This window comes from Hydra vulgaris, chromosome 11, assembly GCF_038396675.1.
Source record: "Hydra vulgaris chromosome 11, alternate assembly HydraT2T_AEP".
Classification (NCBI taxonomy): domain Eukaryota; kingdom Metazoa; phylum Cnidaria; class Hydrozoa; order Anthoathecata; family Hydridae; genus Hydra; species Hydra vulgaris.
Genome location: NC_088930.1, coordinates 37,662,130 through 37,681,293, shown reverse-complemented (window position 1 = coordinate 37,681,293; position 19,164 = coordinate 37,662,130). Strand labels below are relative to the sequence as shown.

Here is a 19,164-nt window from a genome sequence, read left to right as displayed (position 1 = left end):
GGCGTTTAGCACTAAACCTGCAAATTATATTATTGCCTGCAAATTAAATTGTATGTTTACCTTGATCGCCTGAACATCCAATTTCGTCAAAATTCCACCAATTGCACAAAGTTTTATTGTTGATATTTGCTTCAAGAAATTGTTTTTAAAGTGTATTGAAATAAATTGTTATTTTTTCCTTGGTATTTGAAGAAGCTCTGAGAGAAGAAATATTGCCTGCCACTCTAACACTTAATTTATAAATCCATCGTTTCGTGAAACCTTGATACCATTCTCGTCCTGGTATACCGCTTGGTGGAAATAGATTACTTTGATTTGTAGACACCACATAACTCCAACTGTTGCGATGACATCTGCGAACGTTCTGCCGAATCCCCGATCGGCTTAACTGATAAGTACAAAAACAAAAACAAATTCAAATGATGTATTTACTACGGTAGTTTTACCTCTACCAAGTGGTTGTACTTTGTTGTGAGCACGCTTGTATAGTTGCCTTTGGTATGTTGTAGGGATTTATAAAAGCAACATAGCACAACATTTTAAATTTATTTGATCCAATTATGATAACTGAAAATAATAAAGAGAAAATTTTATAATTGTTTTGGTAAAAATAGCAGGCTTTGCCTCTGTGAAACTTGCACTGAGGTAGGTGAATAGTATTAGTTACTTAGATACCTTGTATTAGTTACTTACAAAAATAAGTTAGTTACAATAAAATAAGTTATTATAAATAATTTTTTGTACACTTTTGCTTTGATTTATTTATGTTTTCAGTAAATTGATTATTTTTGTCAATAATGACAACTATCAATGTAATTATGTTAACTGCTTTAATTTTGAACTTATTGTCTATGACAATATTATTGTTGGCAATTTTAGTTATTTGCTTGCTTGTTATGATAATTGCTAAGTCGAATTCCCCATAGATGTCAAATTTATACGCACCTAGCACCACTCAGTAAATATTTTAAATTGAGTCTTTGTTCTTAGATTGGTAATATTTGTATCACTTGTCATAAGTGTTGTGTTACCAGAGAACAATTTTGATTTAAATAGTCTTAAATATTTAAGAAGATCATTGCTGAAGTCAAAAAAATGAATATAAAACTTGCGGTAAACTAATATTCAATAATTCCTAATTACATTGTACATTCTAAACTTATGTATTTATAATATTTACAAAAGTTTATGATGTACAATTTTATTACTGTGAAAATAATTTTGTGTTAAATTCAAAGCATAGTTAGGAAAACTGCAGTGGTTTTTAAAAGCAACTTTTTGAATTTATTAAATCAAATTTTTTATGAAATCAATAAATAGTAATTGTGTTAAGAGTTTTTTTATGACTGTTCATCTTAGCTTTTGAAATTAGATTGTGGTTGCATTTGTAACTGTTAAATAAATTCTTTTTTTTCTTTCAAATTTATTCAATAAATTATTTATTTCAAAGATGTAGTAATTTGAATAAAAAATTGCTCTTTTGGCAATTTTTTATTCAAATATATTCACTAATGATATAATGATATTTCTATAGTTGTTATTATTATGAATGTCACTTTCACATGGGTGCATGCATGTCACACATGGATGCATGCATGTCACCTTCATGGGCAAGCAAGTCTCCTTTAGTTTATTAAGTGTATTATGTCACTTTATGCTAACTATTTTAAATTAAGTTAAAATAATAAAGAAAGATTGTTTTTAGATATTAACAAAAATTTTCCTTAATCGATCAGCCATATTTTCGAATGCTTTTTAAATAATTCAGGGTTCAAATCAAGTAATTCGCGGTAGTAATAACTCTAACTAAAAAGTTAAATTTAGCACAATGTACTTTATGACCTCTGATATAAACTTTAGACAAAAATAATTCATATTTTTAGGAATGGCCAAAAAAATGCTAAATCAGAATTTTTCATAAAAAAAAACTTTCGTAAAGTACGTCACGCTAAATTTAACTTTTAAATAAAAGTACAACCATTTGCTCTTTTGCACAGAGATTTTTATTCAACATAAAGTGCTTTTGAGTTTTAATTACTTCTAAATATGCCCAAAATGAACGGGAAAAAATAATTAAAACACGTTTAATAACCGACACTTCTATTAGTCATTTTTATAAGCTTCTATCCTGTGTTAACTGGGACACCCTAAAACTAAATCTAAACGCCAATAAAGCGTATGATATTTTTCTAACAGAGTTTCTTAATCTTTATAACAAGGCATTCCCAGAAGTTACTAAAGTAATCAAAACAAAAACACTTTTAAACCCTTGGATCACGAAGGGCATTCTTAAATCTTCAAAAAAAAAACAACGCTTATATAACAAGTTTCTTAAAAAAAGAACTCTTAAAAATGAAACTACCTATAAAAACTATAAACGGCTATTTGAGTCAATTTTAAAACGCTCAAAGAAACGTTATTATTCTGAACAATTAATAAAGCACAAAAATGATTCTAAAAAAACTTGGCATATTATTAAGGAGGTAATTGGAAAAAAAAGCTTATACAGAAATTTACTTCCTCTAAATCTTAAATTTAATAACAAACAAATTGTAAATAAATCCTTAGTCGCTGAAACACTTAACCAGTTTTTTGTAAATATAGGTCCTACTTTATCCTCTAATATAGCAACTACTCAATCACACTTTAGTTCGTACTTAACTTCAACCAACCTTAATGTTATGTCTAATTATAAACTTACAGAAAAAGAATTACTAGACGCAGTCTCTTTATTAAAACCCAATAAAAGTTTAGGATTTGATGATATAAGTAGTAATGTCATTACCAAATCAATAAAATAAATTACAATTCCATTACTACATATTTTTAATTTATCTCTAAAACAAGGCGTTTTTCCAGATAACCTAAAAATTGGAAAAGTCATTCCAGTGTTAAAATCAGGTGATCCTTCCGATGTTACGAATTATAGACCAATCTCAATTCTTTCTTGTTTTTCTAAAATATTAGAGCGGGTTATGTATAATAGACTATATTCCTTTTTAAATGTTAATAATATTCTTTTTCATAAACAGTTTGGATTTAAATCCGGTCATTCAACTGATCATGCAATCACTCACCTTGTTCATGATATATTTAAAGGGTTTGATGAAGACAAGTATACCCTAGGTGTATTTATCGATTTAAGTAAAGCTTTTGACACTGTCAATCATCAAATCCTTCTATCCAAACTGAAAAGTTATGGTATATTAAATACTAATTTGTCCTGGTTTGATAGTTACTTGTCTAATAGAAAGCAGTTTATTTCATATGATAGCGGAAAAACGGAATATAAGTCAATCACCTGTGGTGTTCCTCAAGGATCAATTTTAGGACCACTTTTATTTCTCGTTTATATTAACGACTTATATAAATTTTTTAACATTTTAAACTTAATTTTGTTTGCAGATGATACAAACTTGTTTTATTCTAGTAAAGATATCAGTAAATTATTTCAAACAGTAAACAAAGAACTTGAAAAATTAACCCAATGGTTCAAATCAAACAAACTATCTTTGAACATCAATAAATCCAAATACACTTTGTTCCATCGTCTTCATAAAAAACAAGATATTCCATTAAAACTTCCTGATCTTTTTATTGATAACGCATTATTAAAAAGAGAGCAATCAATAAAATTTTTAGGTGTGGTTCTGGATGAAAATTTAACTTGGAGGGACCACATAGGTCTAATTGAAAATAAAATATCAAAAAATATAGGTGTTTTGTATAAAGCCCAGCAGTTTTTAAATCTATCTTGTTTAAAAAACTTATATTTTTCTTTAATTCATTGCTACTTAAATTATGCAAACGTTGCTTGGTGCAGCACAAACGCAACAAAAGTAAAAAGACTGTTTAGTAAACAAAAACAGGCTATAAGGATAATTACAAACGTAGACCGTTTCTCTCACACTCAAACATTATTTAATAAACTTAATATTCTAAATGTATATAAACTAAACCTTTACCATATTCTTATCTTCATGTTTAAACTTGATAAAAAAATATCACCAATGTTATTTAATTCACTTTTTGAAAAAATAAACCACATATACCCTACCAGATTTTCAAAAAACAATTACATTCAATCCAAAACACATTATTCAGCAACCAAATTCTCAATTGCTAACCGAGGTCCTAAGCTGTGGAATACAATATTAAATAATGAGCTGAAATCTAATTATTCTTTAAACCAGTTTAAAACAAAACTTAAGCAATTACTGATGATACATGAAAATGAATTAAAGTTCATCTAAAAAGCTTTTTAAACTAGCAAACAAAAACAAAAATTAACCTACTAATTACTCTTTAATATTATATTTAATATTCTAAACAATAGTCTGCTATTGTAAATGTATTTCTTATCTTATAAGTTTTGAATTTACAAACGATTTTTTTAAGTTTTATTATTTGAAATACTAATTACTAAAAAATATTGTAAAATTTTATAATTTCAATTTTTATTAAAAAAAGTTATTGTAAATTCTTTTTGTAATATTAATACTTATATATCATCTTATTTTACTAATCAGTTCTTAAATATAAATACTCTTTGAATTACTAAATATTTTAAACGTTATATATTTTATTTTTTGCATTTTGTTAAAACATTTTATTTGATGAATATGCATTTTTTTAGGGGGGGCTTAATGATAAGATGAATTTTGTCTTCTTCAAGCCCCAGTCATGTAAATATTTGTTTTTATAAATTACGAGTGTAAATTATTTTCAATCGGCAAATACAATACTAAAAAAAAAAATAATAATAACAAAAATAATTTAATAAAAGTCTCTACATACAATCACATTCTACCTCTATTTTAAAGTTAAATTTAGAGTGATTTACTTAATGGTTAAAATACATCACATCATTATGGATAATGTGATTTACTTAATGGATAAAGTACATCACAGTAAATTTACCTAGAAACTAAATTAAAACAACCAGTTAAGTTATTACAGTTAATTTATCTAAATATTAAATATACTTAATATGCTCAAGGACATTTAATTGCAAAAGTTATCCATAGAAATGTTTCTATTTATATCTTATATGTTGCTAAAACATAATAAAATTTTAAATAAAAATTAAACAAGAAATTTCAAATGAAAAATATTTTCTTTATAGCAACATCAAGATATTTAAGGAATTTTTTTAAAAGTCTATTTAAACAAGAGAGCTTTTAAAAAATTTTCTTCTTACTTTGTCTTCTAAAATTCTCTTATGCAAATTATCTTTTAAAAAATTAAAACAAGTTTAACGCTCGCTAACAATAACTATAAATTTAACTGAATGGAAACTGTAGCGACGTCCATAACACCCAGTGGCATAGTGAGGATCATTCCTGAAAATCAAACATAGATCTAGCTAGAGTAACAATATCAGATTTAGAAGATAGATTGTGTAATTGAGGAAGAAAGTTTTTTTTTTAAAGTAAACCTTTTTAACAGTTAACTATTTTTTAAAGGTGTCAATATTTTTTGTTTAATGAAAATAGTTTAAAAAGTACAAACATTCAAAACATTGCAAACAATAAACAAGTTTAAATTAAATTTTAAATTCAAAAAGTAAAATGAGTAAAAATTAAATTCTAAAAATTTAATAAAAAAAAAGTTATTCAAAAACTTTTTTCAAAAATAAAATTTGAGCATATACTTAAACCAATGAAAATATAATTTGACTTATTAAACCTTTCTTTTTTCCTCACTTTATTTGATTGCAAAACAATTTGAACAAAGAAATTAAATGAAAACATAAACTCAAAAATCATTTGAATGAAAAAATTAATTATACTTTTTTATTAATGAATTTTTTTAAATGTAGAAATTTTAAATAGAATCTTAAATCGAGAAGTAATAAATTAGAAAAAACGTGGTAGCTAATACCTGTAGTATTTTTTTGAGTTTACTTGCTTGTTTTTTTGATCTGATCTTACTTGTTTGGTCTCTAGATAATAGAGCATATTTTTTCACAAATATTAAGTTAAAAGTTTTAACAATGATGATTTAATTAATTAGAATAATTCCAATCATTTATGTTGATTTATTATAAACGTGTTTTATGTAAATAATGTTATAAACGCAATAAAACAACAATAAAACAACATAGCAAAGTTGTTTCGTATTAAAGCCAGCTTTTTATATCGACAAAACTTTGTAGTATTGTTTTATTGTTGTTTTATGTTGCTTTTTATGATAACAATTTAATATCCTTTAAAAATAAAACATGTTTTTTATCATCATGAACGGGGTATTTAGTAGTTTTTATATACTATTTAAATGGGTTTAAATGAACATTGAAATATTTGCATTTTTACTTTTGATTTTTTTAAAAGTCTATTTTAATTTTTTAAGTTAAGAAAAAAAACAATTACTAAAAGTAATATCATAATAGTTTTAACTTGCATATTATAACTGCAACTTAACTGCAACTTAAGCTTTAAATCATAATTTAAGCTGTAAATTATACCAGTAAATAAGGCTATTTTAAACACTGTGATTAATCACAAAAATTTTATATTTAATATAAATTTTTTGTGATTGGACTTTTTTGCGTTAATTAGAGCCTTGTATTTTAAATTGGAATATCTGAATAACGACAGACATATTTTTCTTAAAGAATTTAATTCCATCAACAAATTTATCACTACTAATTGGACAGAATCCAAAATTTACCATATTATTAATCTTATTAGATGTTTTAAGTTTATTGAAATGACTGTTAATAAAGCTTTTTCAAACCATTTGTTCAGAAAAAATCTCCATTGTTCAAAAAAAATATTTGACTATAAACCTGAGTTTTTTAAAAAATTGAATTTTTGCAAATTTTGGTTATAAATATATAACTTAAAAAAATTAATAATTTTAAATAGTACTAATAATAATAAAGAATTACCTCTATATATTGACTGAGCACGAGGGGTGAAGTATGCAGCAGAATTTGGTTCTTAAGGAAAACTAAAAGCAATAAATTATTTTTGTTTCACTTAAAAAACATATCAAATTTATAACCTACAAACAAAGCGCAAGTGTAAACTGATATTTAGATCTGCAATCAAATCAGCCTCAGCATAAGCATCTAATAAAAATGTTTATTTAGTTACTATAATAAAAGTAATGTTTATTTTAGTTTATACATGTTAACATCAGTGCAAATCAAATTATACATAAAAACATGTCGAAATTTGTTGAATATGCTGTTTTAGACAAATGTAGATTTTATCAATTGTTAGAAGCTACAACAATAATATATTGTGTTATACATGTGTTATACACCTATGTTATGCATGTGTAATGGGTAAATCCAAGTCAAATGACCCAAAAAATTTTAGAAATGTCACCCTATATGTCAGATTTTGCTGATTTTTATACAATTGAGAGTACTTAGTTAATAAAAAATTCTTTGAAAATTTTAGCCTCTGGCTCTAAGAGGATCCTGAAATATGACCATTTTACTTTTAACAGATGTTGGCCAGGTCCGTCTTATCCCCTCAGAAATGCGACATTTATATAAAGGTTTCAAGTTAAATAACTTTAAAAGATCTGATCTTTTAACTTAAAAATTTGTACCTGGCTGTTTTCAGGGGTGGCGAATCAAATGAAATGATCAGAAATATAAAAAATTATTTTTAAGTACCTCTAATTATCAATTTAAATTTAGGCCGTTTTTTACATACCTGATTTTGATGCTCAAGAAACCCATGCGGCCTTGATGATATAAAAAAAAAATATTACACATCATTTTATATTCATTGATCTTTCAAAAAGTATAAAGATTTTGATTTGCAAGAATATGGATTTCCATATATGGATAACCGGGCACAATCCCCACTTTTTTGTAGCAGAGTATTGCAATAGATTTTTCACTACCTTCTAGATTTGCTGGAGCTCTGAAATTTTTGGCATTTCTGTAGTGCTGATGAATGTGCATGTTAAAGTTGTTTTTAGGGCCCAAGACACTGGGGGGGGGGGGGGAGATTGCTAATTCATGAGCCTCACTTTTTTTTAGCAGAATCATGTGATAGATTTTTCACTACATTATAAATAAATTGGAGCTCTGAAAATTTCAGCATTTGTGTAGTTCTGATGAACGTTTGTTAAAATTGTTTTCAAGACAGATGACCAGAAGGCCAGAACATTGGGGGCCAAAATTTTTTTTGTGCATATATAATAAAGTAAAGATAACTTTGAAAATATTGTTTTCAAAATAAATTTTTGGTTTATATTTGTTCCATTTGGTTTTTGAAAAGAATCACTCAGGAGAGGCATTATTATGGTTTTAAGAATCTAATGCTATACAATAATAAATACCTTTAAAATGAAAATTAGTAAAAACTAGAAGATGTTTCTAGATGGATTTATTTAGATGATCATTAAAGATGTAATGATATTGTGTTTTCAATTGAAACTAGTAGATAACACAGCGTAGCAGTATTGAACCACGGCACATTGAATTTTTATTATATAAACATATTATTTTTGTAGTATGATGAATTTCTAATATCACACAAAACTTTTAGATAATCTTTAAATGTGCTTTCGCTTTAAATTATTCCTTGAAAATAACTTCATCATGCTTTGACTTTTTATAATTACTTCAACTTTCAAATTTGAATATCATAAATTCAATATATTTTGTATTTCTAATTTAGCATTTTGATCGAGTAAACTTCTTTTGCATTTAAGATATCTACTATTATGTTTAAACTTTTGATCAAATAATTTGAATATAATACATACTCAATGACTTCAGTCAAATTTTACTGAGTTGGTTTATTTGATTGAAAAAAAGATAAAAATGTAACTTAGACCTACATTACTCCACTAAACAGGATAATAAGGGTCTATTGAAGACAACTAAAAGTCGGTGCTCCTTACACAACTTTAAAAATTATTTATAAACATTTTTTGATGCAGTTTACTAAAAAGGATGGCTTGTCGTGATTTTTATATTCTTTAAAGAATAAATTGCTTTGCTATGTTTTTTACATAATATTAAAAGCAGTTAAAAAAGGAATTGACTACCCCACTCTACCTTACATATCAAATATGCTATATATTCCTTGAATTTAATAGGTAATAAATTTCTTCTATACTGATGTAATTACAGGATGTTTTTTTGTAGCTGTTAATTTCTTTTTATTGATGCAATGTTACAACAGGATGTTTTTTTTACTGTTGGATTTTAGTTACTTAAACAGCTTGCTATTAACATTTTAGCATTAAAAAATATCAACTTTTTTCAATATTGCATGTATTAAGAAGTATGTGCCATAGAGAGTGCAATCAACAATTTAGTACAAGTTTACCTCTATCATTCTCTTTCTTTTCAATACTGCACTCTTTTTGATGTTCTGATAAAATAACATTGTCATTAATAAAGGCAAGTCAAACATTTAATCTCTATTATATAGCTCAGATTAGATTATCCAAGATTTTCTAATTCATCTGTTGAATCTAACTCATCTGTTGAACCTAATAATCTTCCTGTCATTGCAGAGAAACGGGTTAGAATCTATAGTTAAACATTTGACATTACAAAGTTCAGCTGAAAATGGAAAAAACAGAGCAATGTTTACCAAAATAGATCAACTTATTAAAGTTTGCATAAATTGCTTTTTATATTTGGTTGGTACAAGTATGATGGTTAAAAATTTAGCAAAAACGCTGTTTACATTTGGATGGTATTAGAGAAAAGCCCTTCATTTGAAGGAAAAGGTTGTATCACAACTGTACCAGATATATTATTCAAATCATAAAATAAGAACTAAAACAACAAACTCTTTTAAGTTGTATTTCTCAACTTTTTAAAGAGCAACTTAAATGCCTAATTTAAATAAATAAACCACAGGAAGGTACCTTTTTAAATAATCTTTTCCACTGTATGAACCAGCCATTACATTTGGTAATACTTCTAGTCCTAAAATAAATAAAAAAATTATGGCTGACAACATTGATCATTTTTTTAAATCATAACTTTTCACTTACATTTGTTTAAAATATAAATAAACAAAAAAAAATCATAACATATGAAAATTTAATACAATAGGATTAAAAAATAAATAATAATAAAGGTTAGAAAAATAAAATAACAGAGGGTGTAAAAATAAAATAACAGAGGGTGTAAAAATAAAATAACAGAGGGTGTAAAAATAAAATAACAGAGGGTGTAAAAATAAAATAACAGAGGGTGTAAAATAAAATGACAGTGTTGAAAAATAAAATAACAGAGGGTGTACAAATAAAATAACAGTGTTGAAAAATAAAATAACAGAGGGTGTAAAAATAAAATAACGGAGGGTGTAAACATAAAATAAAAGAGGGTGTAAAAATAGAAATAAAAGGTACAAAAAGTTTAAATATGTAACGAAAAAAGAAATCTTTTAAACTCTAGTTTCAAACTAAAGTGATTTATAAAAGATTCTTAAAAGAAGCATTCCAAGTTATATTATCCAAGTCAGGTATCATAAGGATTCCTTTTTTAATGGGACAGGAACCTGTTCTAAAAACTCTTTTTGTGCAGTGTTCCATATTATATATAAAACTATTGCATCAAGTTTTTAAACAGTCTTTGGTGAAATGTTTGGTTTCCTTCAATAAGTATTACACACTTTGTCTAAACACCGTGTATCCAAACTGGAACAGGTTGGATAGAATCCATAATGCTTGCCTCCAACAACATAAAAATATAGATAAACAAAATGGAAATTGCCTTCAACAAAAACAAAGTCACAAACCAATTTTATATTTTAACATGAAAAATCTAACCAAAGTAAAATCTTATAGGAAAAAATCTATAATAAGATTTATATAGAATATTTAAAAATTTATAAAAAGTATATATGTAATAAAAAAAACATGCTTAAATAAATTAAAAATGTATATATTTTTAAAATACTACCTAACAGCCTAAAATTAATATCAATAATAAACTTGATTAAACAATCAAACTAAAAGCGAAACTTTTATAAATCATTCTGAACGAACCTGTTTCAGCAACAAAATAAATAAATCTTGTTATCTAATGTATTTTAAATAATAAAATACTTTTAAATAAAATTCAAAATATGAAAAAAAAATAAAATAAAAAAAATTACATTTTTATAAAAAATTAAACTAAAAAAACAAGTTAGATAAAAACTTATTAAAAAAAAGAAGTTAATGAAAAAAAAAGAATTAATATTATTTATTAATTATTTTTCTTTATCATTTTTATTTCTCTATTTTTCATAATTATTACCTGTTTTTTTTGTGTTTCTTTTGGTATTACCTAAAGGAAATTTTTTAATTTAAAAAAATAATAAACATTATGCAAATTTTAAAAATACAATAAATATATTACAATAATAATATGATAATATATATAATAATTATTCATAATGCATCAAAAAAAAAAAAATAATATCCAACACTAACATCACAAAAAAAAAAAGTAACATTTTTAAGGTTACTTACAGAATACTGTTAATTATATCAAATTAAAATTAACCTATGTATTCACATCATTTAAAAACAAAATGTGAAGAGATATGGTAAATAAAATATGATTAAAATTGGTAAAAAGTTCTTGGTAAAAGTATAAACTAGGCAATCCAAATATTTACTTGATAATCAAAATGCCATGCTTCACACCAACATATAACAAATGAATAAATAATTAACAAATAACTCATTGGAGAACCGTCATTGATCTAAAAGAATATTTAAAAAAAAAAAGTTATATTCAGTTTATGAAAAAAAAAACATTTTGAATTTTATCACAAAATAATTGTTTTCAATTTTCATTTTTATTTTTATACCTTAGACAAAAGATGATTTTATTATCAAGCATTTTCTTTACTATTATACATATATTGAAGACAATTTTTTGCAGCAGAGATAAATATCAAAATAATATGTTAACAAATGTAAAGAAATTAAGTTTTAAAACATAATTTTTGCTTACAAATACAGATAATTTGGCATTTATTTTGCGCTTACAACTCCCCAAAAAAGGGGGACTAAGCCCCAGCAAAGTTTAGAGTAAAAATAAAGTAAAAACCTTTACTATCTTAAATACTTTTACTAAAAGAAAGATAGTTGACGATGCTGTCATAATCTAAACAAGAAACAAATAATAAAAAGTAAAGATTTAAAAAACCACGCTAAAATAAAAATATTTTCTATTTTACATAAAAACGTACTGCAATCATGTACCACTTTTGACTTTTGAAAACACAGGCATTGTCTAAAAATTAAAAGTAAACATATTAAAAATAATAACATAATTTGAATGAAAAATTAAAGAATTATACAAATCGTCAACATCATCACATAATCATACTAAATAGGCAATAAACTACAATTTTAATTCAATTAACTAAATTATTCAATCCTTTTTAACTATCCAATTTATTTAATTAATAATATCTAATAATTTAATCCAGTTTAACTATCAAACACTTTGTTTTTAAAGATTATAAATACTTTTCAATTTTTAAATCAACTTTCAAATTATTTTATGATTAGTTATGAGATTGTTGTCATTATTTGTTATTTATATAGAAAAAATATATCTAAATAAATGTTATTAGGAAAGATTAATGGCTTTCCTTACAACAGGTAAGAAAAGCTGATAAGCTTTCTATATAAGAGGTACATAAACAGGTTCATAATAAAAAAATCAATTAAAAAATTAAATCTAAAAATATTTTAATTAAAGAAATTTAATGTGGGAGTTAAAAAAAAACTATTTATGTTCTTTGAGATTCAATTCCATGTTGAATCTATTATAAACCCATGCTAATTGGTGTTTCTTTAAACCATAATACACATATGTTTATTGTGTTGGTTCTTGAAGTTTATTTTAATATTTTGTAACTCTATTCATCAAAAAATGTTCTCTTGGTTTACTGCTTTTTAAAAGTTTGCAGCTAGATTAAACTGTTTGTTGAAATAAATTTTGCTAATTTTTACACTAATTTAATTGTGATTTATACAAAGATACTTTAATTTGATGAAAAATTTCATAATATTACATAAAGTCTCTCAGACCTATCACCTTTTTTAAACAGAATTAGAAATAATAAGGTAAGCAATAAATTAACAACTTAAAACTATTTTTGGTTAGCATTAGATCTGGAAAAAAGTTTCAACACAAAGATTTTACCTTAACAACATAGAATAATAACAAGGCCAGTAAAAAATCACATACATCTGGTACTTTTAGGTCAGCATTTCTGAATGCCAACCTTAATTGGAGGGCAGACATTTTTAAGTGATGAAAAATATTTATATAATGATGAGTTATTATCGAATGTTAGTTTTGATTGTGTAAAAATGTTCAACAATTTGCTATTACTATAAAGAATACTTTAGAGTTGCATTTGAAAGAAAATTTTAGCAATACTGTAAACTATTTCAAAAACGAGGAAATAAATAGAAAAATGTGAAATGTAACTTTTATACTATTTACATTAGATTAAAATAGATTCAAACAGTAATACTTATAAAAAATGTTTGTTTTCAAAAAAACAATATGATTTTTTAAATTGATTTTAAAGTTAACTAACTTATAAACTAATAATTATATACAGATATCACTCACAACCATTCTGATTGTAATTTATAGAAGTTATTTTTTCCTTTTTTTTTTATAGAAAATGCGAAAGTAATGCTATTAATGATAATAATTCTGAAAATAAAAAACAATCCAGATGTACCTGGGTCAAAACAGCTGTTGCTACTCTTATCAGATCTAAATAATCGCCAAAAAATCAACAATTACCAGCTGCAAAAAGAAAAAATTGATCAAATTGCGAAAGCAGCAACAAACAAAACAAGTAAAGTATATGTCTAAGCTCACGGTGATACTATGACTAAATTTATAAAAACTTGTAGCCAACATAACTTTTTCAATTGATTAATAAAAAATTAGTTATCTTTACTCATTTTTGAATAAATTTAAATATAACTTTTAAAAATTAAAATTTTTAAAAATGGAAAATACAAAAAAAAATTCTTATGTAGAGATTATTAGTTTAATGACTTAAAAACCTTTTTAACAAAAAAATTATAAAGTACATTTTACATAGTTATTAATTAGTTTTTATATATTTATCACTTTTAAAACTTATATATTTTTGCTTTCTTTAAGACCCAACATGACATAATTTTGAAAACAAAGCCTTTCGATATAATTAGGTATTTGTCCGATATTTAAGGGTCTTGTGCTACTTTTTAAAACATTTTTTATTCAAAAAATATTTTTAAACCAGCATTATTTTATTGTCTCACACTATCAACAATATTTTATCACAAGGTCTTAATAAGAAAGTCTGCTTGTGATGGAATTGGTAACACAGTAAAAAAAAATAACTGTGGAAGTTTTAAAAGGAGAGTGACTGAGCTGATTTTAGATGTAGATAAGATGTTTAAATTTTGCGAAAACAACATAAAAAAACCTAATCTTATGGACTATGTAGCTTGCAACTACAAAATCTTTTAGTGGATTGGAACTGTAATCAAAATATGAGGAAGGAGAAAAAACTGAATTTAAGCATCCAAATGATCTCAGTCCAGGTTTTTCTTAGCCCAAACAAAATATGTATTTTTTTGTTTTTCTAATGGACTGACGCTGAAACGATCGCAACTTGTTAATGTGATTAACAATTTTTTTATTTATTTTTAAACATTTTCGCTTTCAACAAGGCTGCAAGCAACCACTTATTAAAGTTGGAAGTTACTGGAAGAGATAAGATGAAGATTGTAGAGCGAGATAACGATTGACAGACAACTTAAAGGATTTTAAATTATATGAATCAGGAAAGCAAGATGAAGGAAGCGAATTCCAAAGAGCTGATGTTCGAGGAAAAAAACTAGACGAATAAGAGTTTTTGGATTAACAATTTGCTTCTGATTTTTACAAAGTTTCTAATTTGAACCCAAACTTAAGTGACATAATGACAAATTATTAGGAGCATACTGTTGGCTCAAGTTTCTTGTGTAGCTCATCAATGTGAAACTAACTGGAGCTAACAGTATATGCTCTCAATAATTTGTCAATATGCTAACTAAGTTACCCTTAAGAATATTTCTATGCATTATTCTCATTTTATCTTAAATGTTATCAATTACTGTTGTCAATTTTAGGATCAAATCAGAAACTATTACATAAAAAAATTATATACTATAGTTCAGAGATGAGATTATAAATAACAAGATGCAGAAAGATATAAGATTAATAAACAATACTTTACTGAAAAATAGTGGAAGACCACAGATTTAAATTTTGAGAGGAATTCAAGAGATATGAGATAAAATGGAGGATTTTAAAATTTGAGTTAGATTGTTGGAAATAAATTACTTTTAAAGCGTTATTTTGGAAATGAGTTATTCTTAAAAAAAGATGTTGTTGATTATGTCCCTAAACTTGTCAAGCATATCTGAGAGAAGTGTGAAAAACTGCATGATATATATTAGGCAGAGTTTCATGATTGGCATTATGTTAGATTTTGGAGATCCAACATTCCTATAAATTAACTTAAGTCAGCACTAAGTCTTAAAGATGTGATTCAAATAATAATTAAGAATCTATTTTGATTCCCAGATATTTGATAGAATTTACAAGATTTTCAGTCCACTTAACTTAAAACTTAGCAGTTTACTTATTTTTGTTTGAATAATTCAAGTGTTTGTTTTTTTTATTTTTTTGAGTTAAGGAATTTTATTGTAGCTGAATCATTAAACAGTGTTGGTTAGATCATAAGTCACATTTTTATTGAGTTTTTTTTAGTGATTTGTTAACTAGGAGCAAGTTGTAATTCTAGGAGTAAGTGCCAACTAAAAAAATTTAAAAATTAGGCAGAAGAAAATATAGGCAAATTGCCCAGATGGTTGATAAAAAGTAGAAACAGTAAGGGTTCTATTTTTATTTAGTTTTAATTTATTAAAGTGTTTGTTACAGAAACCGTAAATCTAAAAAGAATAAGAAAACTTTGTATTGTTATTATTGTTACTATTATAAGCAACCTTTCTAAAAATGTTTTTTTTTCTAACTTATAATATTTATAACTATATTATTATATTCATTAAATTTCTAAATATAGTCTAGTTATAAAAGAAAAATATTAAGTAGAACATAATAATATTTTCTAATTCAGTTATTTTTATGGACAGCTATATAGATTTCACTTTCATTAAAAACATAAAATCCTTGATCTAAAACAAGCCCAAATATTTTGAGTTGGATTTGAAGACTGTCTCCAATTAACTCCAACATTATTTCACCTTATTTTCATTTTCTGTTACCACAGCAATTTCTTCTTTATTGTATCTTTTCTTATAATCTTTAATGACACACAATATGATTTTTTTGTTTGATACACAATTAGTTATATATAAAAATTTAAACATTTTAAGCATATAAGTTTGCATAAAAGTTTAAGCGCATCATGTGCAGTGTAAAAATAATTAAATCATTCATAACATTACTCCAAAATCTTGCATAATTGATGATATTTTGTAAAATGACATGATTTTTTGGACATCAACCGTTGCTTTTTACAAAGTTTTGGAAAACATAAATAGTTTTTTCTGCATCTGTATGCAGGGAAATTTGTTGTAAGTTGAGATGATGGTCCAGCTATTAGAGCAGATATATCATTATTATTTATATCAAACAAGTTTATGAAAATAAATTATCGCAGTATTTATTTAAATATTTTGACAGATTGTGATTGTCACCTGTATGCTTGTGTAAATACTTTGATTTCTTTTAGCTATGTCGCAAAATAGTTGTTAAATATATTAGCAACACTGGTATGTTCTGACATTTTAATTAATTTTGAGACAAATTTCCTTAATTCTTTTCAAAATATTTATTATAGTATTCAGGTTGTTATCAAAAAATAAGTCGAATTTTTCATTTTCAAATAAAATTGCTCATAGTTTTTTGTATTTTCTTAAACATAGTAAATAATAAATTTTTGGCATTCTGTTATACAAGGAAGATCTTGTATTAGTAGATTTTTGTTATTTTTTGACCTAATAAATTTTATTATAATAGATAGAAGTCAATGATATTAAATAATTTTTTTCTTAAAACACTTGAAAAAGTACTATAGCTGCAAGCTCCTTAAATAGAATTAACAAACAAATAAATTAAACATTAATTTTAGAACATATAGTTTTAACAGAAAATAGAGAAATCTAGGAAAGATTTAAAAATGTCATAGATGGTTATGGATAGTTTAATGTTTAATTTATTTGTTTGTTAATTCTATTTAAGGAGCTTGCAGCTATAGTACTTTTTCAAGTGTTTTAAGAAAAAAATTATTTAATATCATTGACTTCTTTGATGTATATTTCTTAATTTAGAAACCCCTTGGATAAAAGCATCACTATCAAATTTTTTGAAGCTTCATTAAAATATTTAAATCTTTTTTTAGTATTCAGTGCGTTGCCAGGAATACAAATAAACTGTGCCGTGTGATAAGAGATTCAAATTGAAAGATTGCCAAAAGTTATATTATATTAAAGAGTTCGTAAAAACGCTACCTGTAATAATTTTGGTTTTACAGTTACTCGTGTTGGAAGATTCAAATTAATCAGAAACATCTTGTAATTCTCCATAATTGAACAAACTAAATTAAAATTGACTATCGGAACAACAATTTACACAACTCGACAATTTAATAAGTAAATTTTAATAATACAAACTTATTTTTTATAAGGGATGTGGATATATACAGCAGAAAATAGTTTTATTCATATACAGATTTATAACTTCAACCAAAATAGACTCTAAAAGTTTTGAAGAATAGATTAGGTCACAACTATGTAACTAAAACTAGAATGTAGGTAATATGGTGAACTAGATTTTATTAACTCTGTTAGACAATTTTAGGCTTTACTTTTAGGCTATTTCTAAAGTATGTGTTAGTAGTGTCTAAGATTTTTTTGCTTATTATTCCGATTTCTATTTTTGCCGGGTTAATGAGACGGCAAAGGTAATAAATTGCTGGAGATTTTGCTAGGTATTCTATTCGGTTACTTAAATTTAATTTTTAAGCTATTTGGTTGGCTTTTAGGTTGACTGATTTTTCTAAATTATCCGGTGCTTTTTTAAAGGTTTTTGTAACATTTTTGTTCATCAATTTATTGTGACTTTCAGCAGACATTTTGTATAGATTATTGGTTTTATTAGCAAATACGAGAACTTCTTTGCTGGTTACAATTTTAAGAATATCTTTTTTTATTTTTGTTTGAAATTGATTGTTTATATTTTTGAATTTAAAAGATTTTACTAAATTTAAAAGGTCATTTTCAAAGTCGTTAAGCTCGGTATTTTGAGAGGGTGTTAGTTTTGATTTAAAACCGTAATTATTGTTTGTTTTATTGTTTTATTTGTTTTTTAGAAAGAAATAAGTTTTCCAACGAACTCTTTTTGTGAAACTTTCTAACGGCCAAGAAATGGAGTGAATACAAAAAAATATAATCCAAAAGTTTAAAGATGTTGGATTTTAAATAGACATAAAAAAAAAATCTTAAATCAGTTAACTTCCTTGATGTCACTTTCAATTTAGCCCAAAACACCCATAAACTTTTCAAAAAACCCAACAATAATCTTCAATATATTCACATATCTTCTAATCATCCACCACAAACTATTAAACACTTACCTACTTCAGACTACAAACACTTACCTACATATCAAACAGAATATCAATATCACAAAATTCCTCCAGTGAAGTTATATTTAATCAATCTATTTAAAAACGAATATGAACAAGCACTAAAATATAGCGGATAGAAAAACTACTCCCTAAAATATCAGATCAAACGAAAAACACCCCAAACAAATCGAAAAACGCAATATCATATGGTTCAACCCCCTATTTAATAAAAAGGTCTCCATTAATGTTGCAAAAATGTTCTTGTATTTACTAGAAAAAAACTTCCCTAAGACACACAAACTTCACAAACCCTTAAACAGAAACACTGTAAAGGTAAGCTACAGTTGCAATGAAAATATAGAAAAAATTATAAAAAACCACAGCAAAAAAATTATCTTCACAAGAATTGAAAATAATGACCCAAAATGTAATTGTCAAAACAAAGCAGAATGCCCCCTTAATGGTAAATGCAAATCCACAAATGTTATATATAAATGCATTATCGCAGCAAAAA

The 19,164-nt window shown here is 25.1% G+C and overlaps 1 long non-coding RNA gene across 1 annotated transcript; it reads right to left on the bottom strand.

The window, feature by feature from the left end:
• Positions 1–11,238: 11,238 nt before the first annotated feature.
• LOC136087260 (uncharacterized) lies at positions 11,239–12,094 on the bottom strand. The gene is made up of 3 exons (XR_010641671.1): positions 12,038–12,094; positions 11,601–11,687; positions 11,239–11,266 (listed from the first exon to the last, which is right to left on the bottom strand). It is a non-coding gene; the product is annotated as an uncharacterized LOC136087260 (long non-coding RNA).
• Between the last annotated feature and the right edge of the window lie 7,070 nt (positions 12,095–19,164).